At 52.3% G+C, this 15,588-nt stretch overlaps 1 protein-coding gene across 6 annotated transcripts in view; it reads left to right on the top strand.

Moving 5' to 3' along the window:
- The first annotated feature begins 2,724 nt into the window (after nt 1-2,724).
- The window catches only part of RIMS3 (regulating synaptic membrane exocytosis 3), a 34,638-nt gene continuing 21,774 nt past the window's right edge, over nt 2,725-15,588 (top strand). Inside the window, exons 1-3 of one of the 6 annotated variants that reach the window (XM_059374299.1) lie at nt 2,725-3,027; nt 5,289-5,407; nt 6,991-7,039. The gene's annotated coding sequence lies outside the window, so the exon portion shown is untranslated. Of the gene's footprint in view, nt 3,028-5,288; nt 5,460-6,990; nt 7,040-11,348; nt 11,512-15,588 lie in introns of those variants that run through there. The other 5 variants (XM_059374303.1, XM_059374301.1, XM_059374302.1 and 2 more) reach the window with 5 other exon arrangements.

Genomic DNA, 15,588 nt, shown 5'->3' with positions numbered 1-15,588 from the left:
GGTGATTCTGAGGTTTCTGGCTTCTGCAACTGATAGGTTGAACACAGGTGAGGACCAGCTGGGAGGAAAGAAGCAGGTTGGTTTGGCAGAGTAGGTGGCCGCTAGACCACGTCCACTGAACCATGGAAAAGTTCTCAAAATCTTTGTGCCCAAACTCCTCTGTGTCCAAACTCTACCTTGACCCTGGGTTAGTTGTCCAGCATCACCTCTAACAAACCCCAGACTCAGGACAGGCAGACCACTGCTCCTCCCCCACGCTCTGTTCTTCCTCCTAGACTTGTAAGTGTTACCCCACTCCTTCACCTCTCCCTTAAACTCCATAAGACTCATTTCAAAGACTTCTCCCTCTGCACCCCTCCTCTCTCCCTACACTCCTTCTTGTGGTTCACAGGTCCTTGGCTGTTTCCAGGATTCACTGTGTCAGAAAAGTTTCTCTCCTGTCTGCCCCAATGACTGTTTTTCTCAATTCTGAATCCCCAGCATCTGGGACAAAGCCTGGATGAACGTTAACTTCAAAAAACTGTTTTATTGAATTCTTCCTAGACCTTGGCTTTCTTATATCAAGAGTGGGGGGCCAGGAGTCAGACTTTGAATCCTGATCCTGCCACTTAGAACTTGGCCAAGCTACTTCTCTCTAACTCTGTTTCCTCTAATGCCAAATGGAGCTGATAATGAAGTAGACCTATCCAGAAGAGTGACCTTGAGCAGTAAATGAAACGTTGTATGTTTAAATGTTTAGACAATGCCTGGAACATTGTTAGCTCCTTCAAAAATTTAGCTGCTATTTATTTTAAGAAAAAAATTCACATGAGGCGCCTGGCTGGCTCAGTCCGTGGAGCGGGCGACTTTTAATCTCGGGGTTGTAGTTTCCAGCCCCACGCTGGGTGTAGAGATTACTTAAAAATAAAATCTTAAAAAAAAAAAAAAAAAATCCCGTTTTAAGATCGGAGAGCTGCAGGACCGGGAACCGAGGATTACAGTTCCCGGGATGGCCGTACGAGGGAAGTGGTGAGCAGCCTCAGGGCGGACTCTGGCTCTGCTGTGCTGAGGCACCTGCTGGGGACCCAGATGGCTGGGCTGGGATTTCCAGGGCTTCCCGGCCTCTGAACAGGTGGGCGCTGGCCGGGGCGCTGTGGGAGGAGCCTCCACGGTATGCTCTGCCCTCTCACAGCCACTGCCAGTCCCTCCTGCTAGCCCCTTTCACCGCTTGAGAGGCCGGTGAGCTAGAAGTGGCAGGAGAAGAGGACAGCTGGGATTCATCGTTTCCAGCTTGTCATGTGTCTTTCAAACTTGAGTACGATCATTTCTTCTCTATATAAGTTTTTGCAGTCAAATTTATCGATGTTTTCCCTTTGGCTTCTAGGTTTCATCATGCCTAGGTAAGCCTTTCCATCTCCAGGACCATTAAAACATTCCCTCATGCTTTCTTCTGGTACGTAAAGTATATAAATATGATTGTCACCTGGAATTTATTTTGTGGTGAGGACACGGTTTTCTCTCATTTCCTCAAATGTCTTGCCAGTTATTTCACCGATTTACCTGAAGTGCCATCTTCATCATACACCGAATTCCTTTGTGTGGTTGGATCCAGCTCTCTTTTCCAATTTGTTCCACTGATCCGTGTAGTTCTGCTTCAATACCATGCTGCTTTAAATACATTGGCTTTATGTTTTCATATCAGGTAAGGCAGAATCTCTTTCCATTCCTTTTTCTCTAGATTTTTTTTTAATTCCTGCACATTTATTCTTCCACATACACTTAAGAATCAGCCGTCCATCCAATCCTTTGTCCCTGAAGTCCCTGAAATTATATGCAAAGTGTACGGTTGCACATTTGTCTGGAAGGAAGGCCCAAGTTTTCACCAAATCTGCAAAGGGACCATGATTCTAAAGGGAGGCCCTGGTGTCCATGTCTCTGTGATAGGGTGCATGGGAAGAGCACAAGGGAATCTTGATTCCTCCCTCCTCTCCTACATCACACATCCTCACAGGCTCTGCTCTCTCCAACCTTCACCTCCATCGTTCCAGCGATTTCCCCGCCCCCTATCTTGTCCTAATTATATCCCCCTTGCCGCTCCAGAGCAATCATCCTATGACACAGGCCTAGTTCTAGGCCTGATGTAGATTAGATGATAACAAACGTTTAATTAACAGTTGAATAAAATGGAGTCCTGGCTTCACCTCTGGCTAGCTGTGGGACCCAGCTTCAGGGTCTCCACATTCTAGGGTCTCATAAAGTCTTTTTCTTCAAAGCAGGAACTTGGGCAAGTGTTTTCTTCTCTCTCAGCATCAATTTTCCCACCTGTAAATTGAATTTGAGTTTGTAAGTCATTTCCCCTATCTCCCACCATTTGATTTTCTTGGATCTGGTCCAGGATGGAGTACCTGGTGCCAGTGATGTCCTGCGAGGTGCCCCTAAGAGGAGGAAGGATGAAAAAGTACAGATAAAAATGGTAGCGGAGGGAGAAACAGCCATGAGGCAAGAGTGTCCTAGGGACGTGGAGAGGCTTGAGGCGTTTTCTAGACCCCAACCCTCCCACGCTTCCACGTTTCCAAGCCAGAAACCTCAGGTAGGGTCTTGTTAGCCTGGGTCCCCCTACAACCAGGCAAACCCAGACTCTCCCCATTCTCCTAGGTCCGCCCACCACCAGAGGCCCTACCCCAGTGGCCCCGCCCCTCCAGTGGCCCCACCTGCCTGGCCGAGGCCCCGCCCCCACCAGGCCCCGCCTCCCTCTTCGCCTCCCGCCGGCTGGGGCTTGGGCTTTGCACCCGGCGGCGGCTGAGAACCGTGGCGGCTGCGGAGCGGAGCTGCCCGGCCCGGTGGCGGGCGATGCCCCCGTGAGCCTCTTTCGCCGCCCCTCCCCGCCCCGCGCCCCTACCCCCTCGGAGTCCGCCGCCCGCCTGGGACCGGGCCGCGCCCACCGCCGGGTCCGCGGGGCGGGGTCCCGGGGCAGCACCTGCCCCGCCTTGTGGAGCCGCCTCGCCCAGCAGAGACCCCTCCCTGTCTGGACCCTGGCCCCACCTCTGGGTAAGTCAGTAGGCCTCGCTCGCCTGGGAGTGGACGTGGGGAGGGGGCTGCGGAGGTCTGGGGGACCACCGGGGGGAGGGGGTTCCGGCCGTGAGGCGCCACGTAGGGATGTGAGCGTGCAGGGTTGGGGGGGGGTAGGGGCTCAGAGGATGAGCAGAGTGTTATATGATGGCTCAGGGTTGGGGGCTAATGTATGAGAGGGGAACGTGGGGTGTTTGAGGAAGCCTGGAAAATGGGGTAGGGGACCCCAGAGTCTTGAGTTCTTTGCTGATTCTCAGAGCACCTGGGGCCCTGGTCTTCAACAGCATTGCCTCACATGGCATTTTTGGAAAGTGCTTAAAATCTCTCCTGGAAAGGGAGCTGGAAGGCAGCCTGCTTTCTCCCTCCTGCCTGTGCCCTGGTTGAGAAGCAGGCACTCTTTCCTCCCAATGAAACACCATTGTGATGCCCAGAGGACACCCCCCTGCCAAGCCCATGAAATAAAAGGGGAGCCATGAAATAAAAGTACTCACTCTAGTCCTAGGGTTGGCAGAGGGGGCTTTTAGGAAGCTGGGAAAGGCAACTGGTCAATCCACGGTGGGGAGTCCAGGGTTCATGCAGGCTTGGCAGGACTCTTACTGGGGAACCTGGACACCCTTTCATTCAGGGGGAGTGTAGCTTTACTGGCTAACCTCCATGCTGCCTGGGCCCATGCCCACATCACCTTCTCTGGACAACCAAGACCAGTATCCTGGGCCTGTAAACCCAGGGAAAGCCCATAGCTCCTGTGGTCTTGAATGGAGTAGGCAATGCCATATCCAAGGCCAGAGAACAAGGGGTGCTGGCTGGCACTGCCTCTTTGGGTCTGGGGAGCCTGGGTGAATGTCGATGTCCACCCCTAGCCCCAAGGGTCTTGTCTAGGTGTGGAGAGGAAGACTGATGCCCCTTTGGTCCTGTCCTCTGCCTATGATGCCTTTTTAAGTCTAGGGTCCTTGGGTTTGGGGCCTGAAGTGGCAGGGAGAGGGCCCTTCTGGGCTAGGCCTGGTTATCAAGGGGTTAACTAGCCAGCCCCTGCCCCCCACCCCCAGTTGCTGCCAGCCACCAATTAGTCTGTAATCAGGCAGCTGCCAACTGTCCCTGGGGGCATGCTAGCAGCCTAATGGGACATTCTCTGGTTGGGGGTGTGGGGGCTGGAATTGGGGAAGGGGACCATGAAATCTGTGCTTAAACCTAGCACTGTGCCCTTCTGAACCTGTTTAGGGCCCACAGAACCTCCTCCTGCCCTCAGCACTGGGGCTGCCAGGCTTAGGGACCCCAGCCCTGGGGTTCAACACCTACTCAACGCTCTGCAGGGAATGAAGCCCAGAGTCAGGCAAACTTGACTTCAAACCCAGGCTCTGCCACTTTCTGGGTGTGTTCTATTGAGGGAATCACTTCCCCTCTAGGAGCCTCCTTCAGTAAAATAGACCCACCTTCCAGTTCTGTGGGGAGGAGTGATTGAAATGGTGGATCTGAGCTGCTTTGCACAGCGCCTGGCACTGCTGAACTCACCAGCAGCCCCCCTGCCAAGGACTTGACAGGACAGGCAGGCAGAAGCCAGGTGCTGAGGACAGCCAGGGACCAGGTTCCCTTCCCTGGGGGCATGTGGTTGTGGGCCTGGCACAGTCTCTGCCTTAACTCTCCTGTCTCCCTCCCTCCTTGCTCAGACATTTCTGGTCTCGGACATTAATTGGATTTTCCTCTGCAGAGCCTGGGGCCAAGCTGCTACTTTCTGGGCTCCCCCTATCCCTAACCAGGTGCTAAACTCTGTGGGGTCTCTCAGGGGTCTGGGTGACATCCACAGCTGCCACAGCAGCTGGCCCTTTAAGGAGGGAAGAAAACAATTATCTGGCCTGGGCATTGCATCAGCTGGAGCCTGGAGGGTCCCTGGGGAAGGGGGGGCAGGCTGGTGGTTGATTTCATTAGTGCCATATGAGAACTCTCACCCGAGTCTGCTGGCTCCCCAGCTGCAGCCTCCTCCCCCAGGCAGCAGCAGCCCTTAGCCCCATTGCTTCCCCCTACCGCACCCCAAGAGCTCTACCTTGGAGGACTCCACGTACCCCAGCCCACATCTTGGGCCCTGGGCAGAGAGGGGTGTGGAAGTGTCTCTTGCACTGGCTTTTTGCTGACTTGGGGTGCAGCACTTTGCTGACTATGGGGGTGTCTCCCCTTAGTGTTTGGCTGACCAGGGCTTGGGGGGTGATGGTCTGTATTTCTCCTACGCTGGCATTTTGTTGATGCAGGGAAGGGATGCTTTCTACACGGGCCTCTCACTGACCACGGGGCTGCCTTCTGCACTAGGATTTTGCTGACCTGACAGAGGAGCTGAGCTGCTCTGGGTGTGTGTGAACTGAAGGCACAGGTGAGAAACGATTGCTCCCTGGCCGGAAGTTCAGGGGCAGAGAGGACACCAGGTATGTGAGCATCAGACAGACCTGGGTTCAAATCCTGAATTCCCCACTTCCAGGCTCTGGTGCCACTTCAGGCAACTGGTTTCAGACTCCTCTGGAAAACAGGCATAATTTACACTCCTACTGCTCCACCCCCATCAAGAAGGTACTGGGGGATTAGATGCAGTGACTGGATGTACCCACCCCCATCTCTTCCCTTTGCAAGTTTGGGCTTCTCCCACCTTGGGCTCAAGGCACCTGAACAAGAAAAAGAGGATGAGGGGGGAATGGAGAGAAGGGGAGAGGGAGTGCAGGACCCTCCTGCCTCTGTTGCAAGGGGGATGCCTTCAGATACCCGGATGCACCAAGCTCTGTGAGCCACATGGCCCTGGCTCCATGGAGCCTGCATTCCAGCCCCATTCTAGCCTGGGATGGCCCAGGACTGCTAATGACACCAGTGTCACTGTGTTGAAAGGAAGGATTCAGGGAGCCTAGAGTTGAGGAGGCAAAGAAGCAGGGATTAGGAGAGGGAGCAGTGTGTGCTCAGGCCTGGGTGATGTTGGAAGTGGCTGGGGGGGTGTGGGGAGGGCAGCAGTGGAGGAGAGAGGGTAGAGAATATGCAGTGGCAGAGGCCAGACCTTCCTGGTCAGTAGGGTACTAAAGGCTTGGGAGTTCTCCTGAGGCCAAAGGCAGCCCCTAAAGAGCTTTAAGCCGAGAAGGCAGTGTTTCATTTCAAGAGAGCAGGGGCTTGGGTCTATGGCCCTGGCAGAGCCTTCTTGGGAGTGACCTTTTGCCCTTTCACGCCCCCTTCCCTGGGTAGCAGCCCTGGCGCCCAGGGAGCTGGTTGTTTATGTGGTTTGCCCCAGGAGGGCGGGGCCCGGTCCCTCCAGCTCCCTCTCTCTGGGCCTTGTTGACAAAGTTCACCCCTTGGGTCCAGATTCTCCCTACCTCCCCAGGGAGCCAGAGGGCAAAAGGCAGCGGTTTGGTACCAGGCTGGCCTATGTTCACATCCCAGCTCTGTAGCTCTCAAGGTGGGTGACTTCTGGCAAGGCCCACCCCATCTCTAGACCTCAGTGTCGTCAACTGTAAAACGGAGTTGGTCTTATTTCTACGGGAAGGACAAAATGAAATTCCGGATGAAAATTACAAAACCCTATCTTGATGTCTGTTGGCATTTCTGCTCTGTCGCCTGGGGCTGACACCTCCTCCAGGCCAGGCCTGCGGGGCTGGGTGGGGGCGGGGACAGGGCTGGTGTCCCCAGTCTAAGGCTGCAGGAGCCCGTGTTAGCAGGACCTCAGGCTCCGTTTAGTGTTCTGCTATCACCATCTTGAAATTCCTCATTTTGAACAAGGGTCCTACATTTTCATTTAGCACTGGACCCTGCATATTATGCAGCCCCACAAATTGGGTAGGGGTAGGAAGAGGCAGGGAGAGACACAGACCTGCAAATAGTTCCCAAGTGGAGGAGGTACAAGGTGAAGGGCATGACTAACTGTCCCAAGGTGGGCGGGATGTTAATAATAGTAACATTTATTTAGTGCTTACTGTGTGCTAGGTTCTCCGCGAAGTACTTTACATACTCACCGTCCAACAGATCCTAGGAGGTAGGTACGATTATTATTTCCATTATATAGATGACAGAAATGAGGTTAAAGTTCTTGGCCCAAGTCACACAGCCCTCAAGTAGCAGAACTGGGATTCAGACCCAGGTTGGACAGCAGAGTGCATGCTGGGACTTGGGGAAGTCTCCCCTAGGAGGAGGGGCTCCCTGAGCTGTATCTTCAGAGTAGGAAGAGGTGCTGGGGGAGAGGGAGGGAAAGTGTCTGTGCTGAGGCCGGAGGCTTGGCCAGAGAGGTAGAGCCAAAGCCGGAGGCCTCCTGGGGCTGAGGGAATGAACCTTTAGATTCCATGGTTCTAATTGCTCAAGTTCAGAGCTTCTGGTCACTCTGCCTCCAGGCCCTGCTGCCACTAGGATTCCCCCCTCCCAGTTGGTCCCCTCCCCCATCCTCTCTTTAAACTGCCCACTCTTCCTCCACTGCCGGGTAATCTCATTATTCTCTGGACCTGAGCAGTCTCTGTCTCTCCTGGGCTCAGGCCCTGCAGGTCTAACTGCTTCTTGGGCCACATTCAGATGTCTCACAATCTGGGGTCCAAACCCAGGTCCCCAGGTCCCCAGCTCTGCCTGCCGGCACCTGCTCTGCCTCCAGCATCTCCAGCTCGTCTCTGCTGCCACCATCCACCCACTTGCTCAAGCTGGAAAGCTGGAAGTTCTCCTGGACACCTCCCTCTCCCTCACCCCCACATCCCACAGCCGTCCTCAGCGAGTCGTGTTAGCTCTCTGTATCTCTTTCCCTGCCCTCTGCCCCTTTCCAGGCCACCGCCGGCTCCCAGCCTAGACCGCATGGACAGCCTCCTGGAGTCGGCTCCTCCTGTTTCTGTTCTTGCCCTGCATTATTTCATTTTTCACACCGCAGCCAGCGCGATCTTCGAAAGATAAACGTTTGATTGTATCATCTCCCTGTGTAAGACCCTTCCAAGTCTTCTTGGAACCAAAGCCAGACTCTGACGCAATCTCCGAGGCCCTGTGTGATCTGCTCCTTGCCTACCTTTTTCTCTCATCTGGTACCATTCTCCCTCTCCCTGAGCAGCAGGACTTTCGCACATGTCCCTCCATCCCGGAATGCACTCCTCCTCCTGTGCCTTGTTAACTCCTACTTAGCTTTCAGAGAGATACCGGCTCCAGCATCATTTCCCCGGTGAAGCCTAAAAACCAGAAACTAAACACTGCCCCCCCGCCCCCGCCCCCAGCTCCATAGGACCTCGTTAGGTCTTCATGACACTCATCGTACTTGAATTGCTTCTTCCTTGTTTCTCTTTCTTGCTGGCCTGTGAACCTCGTGGGGTCAGGAATGCTGTGTTGCCTAGCCCCAGCACACAGTAGGTACACAGTGAGCTGGTCAGTGGATGAAAGGAACAGATGACTCATTGCTGCAGCCTCTTAACCAGCCTCCCTGCCTTCAGGCCTGCCTTCTCCAGTCCTTTCTTCGTATGGCCCCAGAGCCATCTTTCTAAAGTACAGAACTGACCCTGTCACCCCCCACTACTTAAAATACTTCAATAGCTCCCTATTGCTGACAAGAAAGGCCTCAGCTTCTTAGCATGGAATTCAAAGCCTTTGTGATCTTCACCGGACAGACGCCTCTCTAGCTTCATCTTCCCTGCTCCCACCCCACCCCCCGCCCATTTTGAACTTCTGGCAGTTCCTCTAACACGTCAGGCTGTTTGGTGCCTCTGTGCCTCTGCACTTGCTGTTCCTGCTGCCTGTAAGGCCTCCCCCACCCCTGCTTCGTCTCCCTGGAAAATGTCCTTCACTTTTCCAAACCGGCTCAGCTGTCACCTTTGCTGCGAGGCCTCTGAGGACCCTTCCGGCCCTTCCTGGATAGTGTTAATTTGCCCTTCTTTGGCCACATCTGTACAGAGGCTACATCTGTACAGGTGTACAGATGTACATCCTTATCTTCTGTTAGCGGAGCTCATCCAGTGCAGACACACTCATTTTTTTTTTCCCTCCCAAGATTGTTCCTCTTTACGCCTCTAGTTCCCAGCTTCTCCCCTTTCTTAATTAGGTCTTTGCTTGTATATAGAAACCCACTCCAGCCAGCTTCAGTAATAACGAAGAGTTCAGGGGTGTCTGGGTGGCTCAGTGGGTTAGAGCCTCTGCCTTCAGCTCAGGTCATGATCCCAGGGTCCTGGGATCGAACCCCATATCAGGCTCTCTGCTCAACGGGGGGCCTGCTTCCTTCTCTCTCTTTCTCTGCCTGCCTCTCTGCCTACTTGTGATCTCTGTCTGTCAAATAAATAAATAAAATATTTTTTTTTAAAAAAGGGTTTATTACCAGGACACAAGAGATTCCTGAGAACAGAGGGGCAGAAAAATCGGTAGCTTCTGGGAGGCAGGACCTATAGGTCAGGAGAAATGGAAGTGGCCGTTCTCTGCACCTTGCTAGCTGCTTCTATCTTTCTTTCTCCACAGGCTGGGTTTTTTCTGCTTTACCAGACCCTGGGCACCCTACAGTTGCTGAACGGTGTCCTTCCTTCTGGGCCATATTCAGAGAACCCGGGGTTTGGCTGATCCAAGTCCAAACTTGTATGAGAGGATCTGATTGGCTCAGGATCTGATTGGGTCAGGTGCCCACCCAGGTTCAATCAACTGCAGCCTGCTGGGAAGGCTCTCCAAGTCAGACAGCCAGACGTTGCTCTTGACCGGGTTGGAGAAAGGTAGTGGTGGGGAGCATCTTTGTTGTCTGAGCAAGTACATAAGACACCTGCTAGAATCCTTAGAGTGCTGTGGTGGACCTGGCCCCCAACCTTCCATCTGGATAGACCTGGAGAAAACAGCCCAGGCGTTGTGACTTAAAGGGGAGTCTTTTCCTGAGCCAGCAAGGCCTAGTGCAGACTCTGAAGAGCCGACCAGTTGTCACTCAAAGCCCAGAGCAGAAAGGTAGGAAGATGAGACCCTAAATTTTCTCACTTCTTTTTGGAGTGGGCAGAGAAGGAAGAGGAGGGCATGAGAAGACAGGATAGTTCTCCCTATGAAAATCATATTCGTTCTCTAAGACAGAACTCATTTCCTCTCTTCAGTGAAGAACACTGTCATGCCTGCCCACCCCCAGCAGCCTTTTTTTTTTTAAACCTGAATTAATTCTATTCGTTTTACTTCCCTAATAATAAACATTTTTCAGTCCTCACTTTGTGCCAGACTCTATGTGCAAGCATTATTTCATTGAACCCTGACACCCTGTAAGATAGGTACTATTACTATCCCCATTTTACAGACAAGGAAACTGAGGTTCAGAGAGGTGCCATTATTCGGCTAGGGACCCACAGCAGTGTGACTCCAGAATAAAACTCTACTTACTCACTTGCCTATTTGCCTTCAGGATTGTGAGGGCCTCATAGGCAGATGCAAGGTCACCATTCTCCCTCTACTCCCCCGTGCCCAGGAAGAGGTCAGCCTAGAATAAGGGCTTCCAATGATGGAGGACAGATGGAGGCAGGGAGAATAGAAAAGTGGGGTGGGAGTTGAGGATCTACCTTGTGCGGCTATGTGACTCAGAACAAATCTCTTAATCTTTCAGAGCCTCTGTTTTCTCATTCAGAAGTGGGGATGATAATTCCTGCTGTGCAGCTCATACTAGACTGGCTGTAGGGTCAATTTGTAAGTGGGAGAGAATTGAGCAATTTCTAAGGATTGTTATTATCAGAATGGATTGTGATACCGAGGCTGTGGTACCAGGGCTCGAGGTAGCCACTGTGTCCAAGCTCCTACAGGATGCGGGCAAGCCTAGAGCTTTCCACAGTGAGAAGAAGCACTTTCAGCAGGACCTGAGGTGACTTTCAGTGGGTCATGGACCTGTCATTATATAGCACTGGCTCACGTAGTGAGAAAGTCGGTTCCCTTTCAACTCCGTCAAGTCCAAGGTTGTCCCAGGGAGAAAGTGCCAGTGTGTCTTTAACAACTTTCCAGCACTGCTACCCTTCGCTTTTTAACAAAGAGGTCTTGACTGGCAACTCCGTGTAGCTAAAATTTAATAATACAGTTTGCTTTTACTGTATTTATTTTACCATTATTTTCTACTTATTGAAAGCAATAATAGCCTTTGCATTTATAGTAGTAACACAAAGTTTCTATTTACAGTAAATGCATGTAAGTTAAAAGTGTCAATTATAAGACCATAGTTAAGGAACTGTACAAGAGTATGGAGATTTGGCAGAAATTGTTGAGGGGGCACACAATGTCATGTGCATAATGCAAAATTGGGAAGTGCTATGGGGACGTCAGAGACCTGGCCTATTGGCCTAAGTAATCTTTTTTTTTTTTTTTTAAGATTTTATTTATTTATTTGAGAGAGAGACAGTGAGAGAGAACATGAGCGAGGAGAAGGTCAGAGGGAGAAGCAGACTCCACATGGAGCTGGGAGCCTGATGTGGGACTCGATCCCGGGACTCCAGGATCACGACCCGAGCCGAAGGCAGTCATCCATCCAACTGAGCCACCCAGGCGCCCCTGGCCTAAGTAATCTTGAAGCTCCCTTCCACCTGCCTGGAAAATCTGGGGTCTCTTCCCACTCTGCCATCCTGCTTCCCTCTCCTTACCTCATGCCCTGTCTTGGGTTTCTTTCAGAAAATCCTGCCATAATTATTCTGTAGACAGGAGAATTTGTGCTACCTGTCCCTCCCCTACTGGAGAGGGAGGCTCTTGGAGCTGGAGTGTCTAGATGGGGATAGCATGTCCCTTCATCTCTGAGGCAGCACTTGGGTATGCCTGGGGGAAGCAGGAGCTGCAGACTCCTCAGTTCTCTTGGTTCCCATGCACAACACAAACCTCAGGCCTCCCAGAGGGTGGGAGTCCCAGAGAGCACAGAGGCTGTGGGAGCTGCAGGTGAGGGCAAGGCCATCCCAGGGCCTGCAGGCCCCAGAGCTGGGGGCCTGGGGACAGCAAAGCTGGGGAGGCTTTGAGGTCTCAAAGGTCCCCCTTTCCCTGCTTCCCCCCTCTCACCTCTTTGAGCTACTGTCTGTCTGCCCTGGGGTATTGGGCCGCAACCCCCACCTTGCCCCCAGAGGCCTCAGAGTACACACAGAATGTATCCGCGGGAATCAACACCAGGACCAGGCAGGAGGGATGGAAGTCCCATGTCCACAGCAGGAGGGCAGGCCTGGGCTCCAGGAGGGTGTGGGTCCTGGGTAGTGTGAGGCATGTGCTTCTGTATCCCTAGTGAGGGTCTCTGTGAAGGTATACTGTGTGTGTGTGTGTGTGTGTGTGTGTGTGTGTGTGAGAGAGAGAGAGAGAGAGAGAGAGAAAGTTTGTGTGAGTGTGTGTGTGTGTGTGTGTGGTGAAGTAGCTCTGGGCAATATGTCTGAAGGACTCTGTGAAGGCATGCTGCGGGTGTGCGCACACACAGTGTGTGATATGTGTGTCTGAGATTCTCTGTGAGTAGCAGGTGAGTTTGTGCATGCATGCCAGGATGTCAGTGTGACGTGCAAGGGGGTCTGCAGTGCACTCCTCTCCACGCGGTGTGTGTCTGCCAGACATTGTGTGTGTGCTGTGTGTCTAGGCGGCTTGCTGCTGGGTGTGGTGTGTGCCTGTTGTTTTGTGTAGTCGCGGTCTTTGTACAGCGCGCGTCTGGCTGCGTGGTGCGTCTGAGTGGCCCCGGGAAGCTGCGTGGCGTGTACGCGGGTCTTTGTGCCCCGGGAATGGTCCGGGGGGCGGAGCGGTGTGCCGGGAATGCGGAGTGCGCCTCAGGGCGGTGGGTGTGCTGGGTTCCTGGGGAGGGTTCCCAGGATGGGGTGGGGGAGAAGGGGTGGGAGCGGGCGGCGCCTTCCAGCTAGGCGCGGGGGCTGGTAACCCGAGCCCCTTCCCCTATGAAATATTGATCGAGCCTCACCGCTACTGAGGCAGGGGCCAGGGGATGCGGAGAGAGCTGGGTCGGTCGCTGTCCATGGTGCTGCCGAGAGGGGGGAGCCGATCTCCCTATCCACCAACATCCTGGGGGGGCGGGGTTGGGGGGAAGGGTCGGGGACTGCCTCGGAGTATGAGGTTGCCTGTTCTACCGCCTGTGGCTCAATTCCGCCACCCCATCTAGAAAGGTGGAATGGGAGCAAATGGACATTTTGGAGGGGATCAGTATCCCCCAGGAGGAGGGTAACGACAGGGCTGGGTTTACCTGGGACTGTTTTAATGTACACCTGTGGTGTGATTGTTGGTATCGTCTCTGCTCACTCTCAAGAGTCGTAGTTGGATGATAAATTATGTGCTTCCTGGTCATAAGGTGTTGCTCCAAAGACCTCTTCTCCCCGTTTCTCTGCTTTGTCCTGGGGGTTTGGTAAGTTCTGGGGTGCGCACATGTCAGGTATGTGTGTTTGCAGGTTAAGCAATCGGTCTTCCTGTGCTAGGGCTGATCTGCAATAAGTGCTTGGGAACCAAGCTCGCTGGAATCCTGCTGAAGCCCAGACCTACTCCTGGGAATCCAGCCCTCTTTGCCACCATTTCAAATCCTGCTTTCCATGGGAACAGTGCTCTTTTTCAAGCCTGGGCTTCCCTTGCCATCCTACAGCCTTGGTTGGACAGGCCTTTCCTTGGTTTTGATGTCACAGTACGGTAGGGCCTCCAGGTTGGCTGTCTGTATACTCAATGGTATCTTCTCTGACCTTCCTGCTGATTCTCTCTTCTTGAGTAGATTCTATTTTCCTCCTGCCCTTCGCTCTGGATATTACCTCTCACCCTTTGCTCACTCTGTACTCCCCTCTGGGCATTCTCTTTCTTTTCTGCACCTCAAGTTTCCCTTCATGGTACACATCCAAATCCTGCCCACTCACATTGCTCTCCTGGGCTCCACTGAATCTGCTTACCTGCCCAGTGCCTCTATGTGGGAGTTGCAACATTATGTCAGACTCATCACAACTAAGATGGGACTCATCTTCCCCTTAAGCCAGTGTTTTCCTCTGGGACCTCAAGCTTTGCTGATAGTGCTTCTCATTCTCCACCCTTCCTCTAAATCACTTTGGATTCTTTTTTTTTTTTTTCCTCTTCCCAACAGTGTCCCATCTAGGCAACCCCCAAGCCGTCGCATGACTCCTGGCACCCCTTTTCTTTTCCCGTCTGCATTATCTGAAGCAGTGTAGCCTTCTTATCTGCCTTTTGACTCTTCTTCCTTCTGTCAGACCTTCTTCTGAGTCTGCACTCAGTGTCAGATTGATCTCTGTAAAACAGACATCTAAGTCATGTCAGATTTCACTCCCTATGGGATTAAAGCCAAGCTTCTTAAGAAGCCCTGCATTCAGAGCCCTTCATTGGCTGTTCCCAGCCTACCTTTCTAGCCCTCCCTCCCACAATTGTATTTACATCCTGTTCCAGCTGCACTGCTCTCTATTCACCATCCTACAAACATAGCACTTTCTCTCTGGACCTTCCCAGGTAGTTCCCACCTCCTTCCTGCCAACTCTGTCTCTCCAAATCCCACCTGTCTTTTGAGATACTCTGCAGTGCACTTCCCAGTGTGCCATTTCTGGTCTCCCTATCCTGGAGCTTTCACTCTTGCAGAATAACCAGAATATTTAATCTTTAACTTTCAGTGCCTTGGGTGGCCCATAGACCAGCAACGTGGGTTATCACCTTAGACCTTGTTAGAAATGCAGACTTTCGGGTTCTCCATGGGATGTATGGGATTGAGGTCTGCATTTCAACAAGATCCCCAAGTGATTTGTGTGAATATTCAAGTTTGAGGGTACACTCATGAAGGGTAGGATTTTGCTTCTGTTTGGGAATGTCCTTCAGCCAGGCTGGTGGTGTTCACAAGTGCCAAGTCTGGCAGCCCCCACCAGGTGACAGGTGCCACATCTGGCTGGATCCCATGAGCTGTGAGCTGTGAGGGTTGAGAAGCATGCGTACTTTGCCTGGACCCCTCCCACCGGGAATCTATTCCTCCCAAGACCCCCAGAGCTCAAGCTCTGGGGATCTGACTCCAGAAAACGCTCTAGCAAGACAAGGAGGAATCAGTTAGTCAATGAAAAAGTAGTTATCAAGCAGATAGCAGAACTTCTTCCTCTTCATAAAACACATATTGGTGGAAATGACTTGTTTTAACGTATGTTTTGAAAAGAAAAATAAGTATTTTAGTTTTTCTTTATGATAACATCAATATAGTCTCTCAAGTGGGAACTTAGAAAAACACAGTATGTCATATGAAGAAAATAAAATGACTCACAATTCTACTATCCAACTGCAAATACTGTTAATTTAATATTTGTTTGAGATCATGATTCATTCATTCAGCACATTTTAACAGAGCCCTACTGTGGGCCAGACCTATGCCAGGCCCTAGAGTTTCCTGGTGAAGAAGACATGGTGTCTATTTTTAGGTAGCTCACACCAGGGGCTGGGGTGTGGGAAGACAGGCACTGAACAAATTAGGAATAGCAACATATGAGTTTCCTAAGGCAGCTATAACAAAGCACCACAAACTGGCTTGCCTAAAACAACAGAAACTTAATTCTCTCATAGTTCTGGAGGCTAAAGGTCCAAGGTCAAGGTGTTGGCAGGATCGGTTCCTTCTGAGGGAGATGCTCTTCCATGGCTCTCGCCTCACTTCTGGTG

This window comes from Mustela nigripes, chromosome 14 (assembly GCF_022355385.1).
Source record: "Mustela nigripes isolate SB6536 chromosome 14, MUSNIG.SB6536, whole genome shotgun sequence".
Taxonomy (NCBI): domain Eukaryota; kingdom Metazoa; phylum Chordata; class Mammalia; order Carnivora; family Mustelidae; genus Mustela; species Mustela nigripes.
Note: the sequence above shows the minus strand (reverse complement) of the source record. Positions and strands in the feature narration are given on the sequence as shown.